The sequence below is a fragment of the Chiloscyllium punctatum genome, chromosome 6 (genome assembly GCF_047496795.1).
Source record: "Chiloscyllium punctatum isolate Juve2018m chromosome 6, sChiPun1.3, whole genome shotgun sequence".
In the NCBI taxonomy this organism is placed as follows: Eukaryota; Metazoa; Chordata; class Chondrichthyes; order Orectolobiformes; family Hemiscylliidae; genus Chiloscyllium; species Chiloscyllium punctatum.
Window position 1 is genome coordinate 29,513,280 of NC_092744.1, and position 6,115 is coordinate 29,519,394.

Consider the following 6,115-nt stretch of genomic DNA (forward strand, 5'->3'; position numbering starts at 1 on the left):
ATGATCCCAGGGATGAAGGGCTTATCATATGAAGAGCTGTTGAAGACTCTGGGTCTATACTCAATGGAGTTTCAAAGAAGAAGGAGGGAATCTGATTGAAACTTACAGAATACTGAGGCCTGGATAGAGCGGATGTGGAAAAGATGTTTCTGCTAGTAGGAGAAGCTAGAGTTCAAGGGAATAGCCTCAGAATGAAGGGTTGACCTTTTAGAACTGAGATAAGGAGGAATTTCTTCAGCCAGAGGGTGGTGAATCTGTGAAACTTATAGCCACAGATGGCTGTAGAGACCAAGTCATTCAGTGTAGTTAAGACAGAAATAGGTAAGTTCTTGATTAATAAGGGGATCAAAGGCTATAGAGAAATGGCAGGAAAATGGGGTTGAGAAACGTATTAAACATGATCAAATGGTGGAGCAGACCTGATGGACTGAACAGCTTACTTCTGCTCCTATATCTTACAATCATATGGCCAAATTAACATATAGGAAGCAATCAGACTAGATCATACCTGCGATGGTGTTTGTCCCAGGAAACCACATCAAGACCCATCTAAATATTTGTACAGCACTGGGGCAATCACTTGGGTATCAATTAGTTGGAGACAAATCGCTTTTACAATGAGACACTAATTGAGAGAGGAATTTCCAGCCATAATCCAATCAAGGAATATGCAATGCACTGGCTGTGACTAGGTTTGGATCATTGGGCAGTTGGAGTGTGAAGTATGTGACAAGCCACTCATGATTAAATGACTGTTTTCTTTACAGAACTGGACAAAATCAACTGGGAAGCTGAAGGAACAGTACATCAAGGGGGTTCCTTCCCTCTTGCAACATCTCAGCCAACTTGCCCATTTTACATTTAGCCTGCTATTTGACCATCTATGTGCTGCATTTCTTTTCTTAAAATACACAACTGAGCTAGTGCCGCTGTTGTTGGAAGATTATATAAATAAATCTATCTATCGTTTTAAACTGTCTCAATGCCAAGAGTAGCAGAACAATCGAGTTAAAGAAGCAGGACCATCAAGTTCAGGCTGAAGCTGAAGTTAAGTCGCCAACCTTCCAGAGCCAGATAGCACTTTAGTTATGCTAGACTCTAAATTACTTAATTCATTGTGTGTGTGTGTGTGTGTACGTGCCTGTTTGTGTGTGTGTGTGTACACACCTGTGTGTGTGTACACGCCTGTGTGTGTGTGTGTGTGTGTGTTAGCCTGAGTGTAAAGGTCAGAGAAAATTTATTATTCTACTTGTACTGAGTTAAATACAATTGAATTATCACCTTTTTATAAACTCAAGAACATATCTTTTGGGTAGTAACATGTGAACAGTTAAACTCTCATGGAATTGGCAAGCATATCTTTTTTTTAAGGAAAATCATCCACAGTCAAAAACAAGCAGGAAAACAATGCAACACCTTCCCACCTGCTTGCAGCCATGAGCAATAACTGGGAGATATGTGGTGTTCCCATCCATCTGCTGCCCTAGGTCTTCTTGATGACAGAGGATATGGATTTAGGGAAGAGCTGGCAAAGGAGCAGTCTCTTGTGAAGATAGTTTTTACTCAACCACAATGTGCCAATTTCGGAGGGAATTTGGTATGGTGGATGGTATGCTGTTTTAAGCAGATGGATTTGTTCCTGGTTAGTGTTGAGCTCCTTGATTGATCTAAGAACCAAACCAATCTAGGTAAATGGAAAGTATTTCATTACCCTATTGTCGTCTGCCTGGTACTTCATACAATAAAAATAACTTGCATTTATGCAGTCACTTTTACAAAATAAACTATCCCAATGCAATTCACAGGGTCATCAAAAACATTTGAAACCAAGCTACATGAGACATCATCAGGCAGAAGGTAAAAATTTCTTTTGAGGAGTGCACTCAAAGAAGCAAAGAAGTTGAGAAACTTACAAATGGAATTCCAGACCTTAGGGCAGGGCCGCATAAGGTGGAGCATTTTAAATTGGGGATGGTGTAGATATTAACATAAATCCACTGGATTAGATAAAATTAAGTTAAATTAAATTAAATAAAATGAGAATAGGAAAGTGAAGTCTGGTGAGGACGTTATGGTTAGAAAGGTCATTGCTTTTAATGTGTTTCAGTGTTTTGCTGAAGGAACTTGCATGTGTTTATATGGAAGGTTGCAATTCATCAGGAGTGAACTGAACTGTCATAGAGTCATAGAGATGCACGGCATGGAAACAGACCCTTCAGTCCAAACGTCCATGCCGACCAGACATCCCAATCCAATTAATCCCACCTGTCAGCACCTGGCCCATATCCCTCCAAACCTTTCCTATTCATATACCCATCCAAATGCCTTTATGTTGCAATTGTACCAGCCTCCACCACTTCCTCTGGCAGCTCATTCCATACACGTACCACCCACTGTGTGAAAACGTTCTCCTCACCCTAAATCTGTGCCCTCTAGTTCTGGATTTGCAAACCCCAGGGAAAAAAACTTTGTCTATTTATCCTATCCATGCCCCTCATAATTTTGTAAACCTCTATAAGGTCACCCCTCAGCCTCCGATACTCCAGGGTAAACAGCCCCAGCCTGTTCAGCCTCTCCCCATAGCTCAAATCCTCCAACTCTGGCAACATCCTTGTAAATCTTTTCTGAACCCTTTCAAGTTTCACAACACCTTTCTGACCAGTAGGAGACCAGAATTGCACACAATATTCCAACAGTGGCCTAACCAATATCCTGTACAGCCGCAACATGACCTCCCAATCCTGTACTCAATACTCTGACCAATAAAGGAAAGTATATCAAATGCCTTCCTCACTATTCTATCTACCTGCGACTCCAATTTGAAGAAGCTATGAACCTGCACTCCAAGGTCTCTTTGTTCAGCAACACTCCCTCGGACCTTACTATTAAGTGTATAAGTCCTGCTAAGATTTACTTTCCCAAAATGCAGCACCTCACATTTATCTGAAATAACCCGCATCTGCCAATTCTCAGCCCATTGGCCCCTGATCAAGATCCTGTTGTAATCTGAGGTAACCTTCTTCGCTGTCCACTACACCTCTAATTTTGGTGTCATCTGCAAACTTACTAACCAGACCTCTTATGCTCGCATTCAAATCATTTATTTCAATGACAAAAAGTAGAGGGCCCAGCACTGATTCTTGTGGCACTCCACTGGTCACACGTCTCCAGTCTGAAAAACAACCCTCCACCACCACCACCACCAAAGGTCTTCTACCTTTGAGCCAGTTCTGTATCCAAATGGCTAGTTCTCCCTGTATTCCATGAGATATAACCTTACTAACCAGTATCCCATGGGGAACATGGTTGAATGCCTTACTGAAGTCCATATAGGTCGCATCTATCGCTCTGCCCTCATCAGTCCTCTTTGTTACTTCTTCAAAAAACTGTCACAGCAACTCTAAAAAGGCTGAAGTTCTGTTTAAAGACAGACAGCAATAGACAATTTATCAGTTAACAACTTGTGATTGTCACATAGAATTCTGCTGGGGAAATGTCATATTATTGATTGGATGACTTAAAAGTGAGCAAGCTAAAGCTAAGGTCAAAGTTTTTTAAAAGTAAGAGAAAAGCCTCTTTCCGGGGAGAATCAAGCAAGTCTTAATGAACAATTACTGAAACTAACCATGGAAGGTTAGTGATGTTTGATGGTCAAACTGATCGCTTGCTGAGGACAGAGCATTGTAAAAGTTTAAATTGAAAATCACACAACACCACACTATAGTCCAACAGGTTTTTTGGAAGCACAAGTTTTTGGAGCACTGATCCTTCATCAGGTGGTTGTAGACTACTACAACGACCTGATGAAGGAGCAGCACTCTGAAAGCTAATGCTTCCAAATAAACCTGTTGGACTATAACCTGGTGTTGTGTGATTTTTCAACTTTGTACACCCCTGTCCAACACCTGCATCTCCAAATTGTGTGCGAGTTTGAATACATAGCTTCTTTGTATGGAAAAAGGATATAGAGAGAGTTTGCCTTAGAACACAGTTAGTTACCTCAGGAGCGACTATCCGATTAGTGGCTGGAAATTGGATGGAGAGGGTTGAACTGGTCTGATCCCCACCAAGTCCATCTAACTAGATTCATTTGTGATTGTAAGTAATGTATGGGCAAGTTTTTCATAGGTTTGTTTGTAGTGTACATTGCTATAATAAAGAGCCTTGCGTATATTCTGCTGTTTGAATTACTTTGGGTTAGTGATATCCAGAGTAAAGCCAACAGTTCTAAGAAAGTGGGAACAAAAGCCTATAGTTCTCAAAAGTCTAGAATTAGGATATCGATGTCTTCAAACATCATGGATAGAAGTGATCAAATGAAAGGGTAAGACCATCAGGATGTTTTAAATCAAAGATGAAAATTTTTAAGTTGAAATATTACTTAACTGGAGAACCAATATTGCTCAGCAAGCACAGAGATGATGGATCAGTAAAGACATTCAGCAGATGCTTAAATAAGCTCAGGTTTATGGACAGTCGGATGTCAGATAGAGGACGCCATCTTGGAGTGTGCCAAGTCAAGTCTAGATGTAACAATGGCTTGAAAGAGGGTTTCAACAGATGAGCTGAGAAAGATAGTCAAAAGATGTTGCAGGGAAGGAAATGGATATTCTTTTTGACAAGTATAGACTGCGGCTAAATTTGACACCAAAGGTGTGAACAGTCTGACAGAGTTACAGTTACCAGACAGAGTCAGCAGATATTTAATAGAACTAGTGCATAATAGATCATCAAACTGAAACACTCTCTACACAGATGATACTACACCTGTGAAGTATTTACAACCTTCTGTTTTCATTTTCTATATGTGAAGTATTTCATGCATTTCATGGGAGATGAGAACAATGTGGGAAAGTGTGAGGTTATGCATTTTGGTACAAAGAGTAGAGGTGTACTATCTTGTCTAAATGGGAAGAGGCTTCAGAAAACAAGCACAGAGGGACTTGAGAGTGTAAGTTCAGATTCTCTTAAGGCTAACATGCAGTTACAGCTGCCAGTTAGGAAGACAAATGTAATTAATTTCAACACGGTCAGAATACAAGAGCAGAGATTACTGTTGTGGCTGGAAAGGCTCTGGTCAGACCACATTTAGAAGGTTGCAAGGAGTTTTGGTCACAATAACAAAGATGTGCTGGCACTGGGGACACTCTCGAGGAGGTGTATTATGGGATGAAGGATATGAGGATCAGTTGAGGACTCTGGGTCTGTGCTCAATATAGTTTAGAAGAATGGTGGGGGACCTCATTAAAACTTACAGAATACTGAGAGGCTTGGATGGAATGGATGTAGAGAAGATGTTTTGACTACCAGGAGAGCCTGGGACCCAAGATTAGAGCCTCAGATTGAAAATACAACCCTTTCGAACTAAATAGTGGAGAAATTCCTTCAGTCAGTGTGTGGGTGAATCTGTGGGACTCATTGCCATAGAGGGCTGTTGAGTCCAAGTTATTGTTTGTTTTGAAGATAGACTAAGACAATCAAGTCCTTCAGTGAGAAGGCAGAAGAATGGATTTTGGAAACAGATCAGCCATGATTGAATGGCGGAGTAGACTCTATCCACCAACTGGCCAAATTCTGCTTTTATATCTTATGACATTCAATTTCTGCTGCTTTATCTGTAGATTTCCCTTACTTATAATTAGAGATAAGATTTTCTGAAAACTATGTGTAACTTAAAAATGAAAAATGTGATGCAACTGCAACTGAAGGGAAACATTAGGAAGGCAAATGCAATGTTGGCATTCATTTCAAGGGGGACAGAATACAAGAGCAGAGATTGCTGTTGAGGCTGGAAAGGCTCTGGTCATATTTTTTAACACCATTCGTGTATCTCTTGAAGCATTATTTATTGTAAAGGTAGAAATGTTTACTACATACTGGAAAATGAATCCTGATTGCAAAGTAAACCCCAACTTAGCTTTCTTGTAGTTCAGGAACATTGCACATTCTAAAATGCTAATCACTTCACAAGATGAAAGCAGTGAAGTTTTAAAAACTGTTTGAAAGTATTCAGTTATGAAGTGTTCTCACTTCCAAATTTGCCACTGTGCAAGGGCTAACAGTACACAAAAAAATCCATAAAGCCATTCAAAAGAATATAATGAAATACATGATA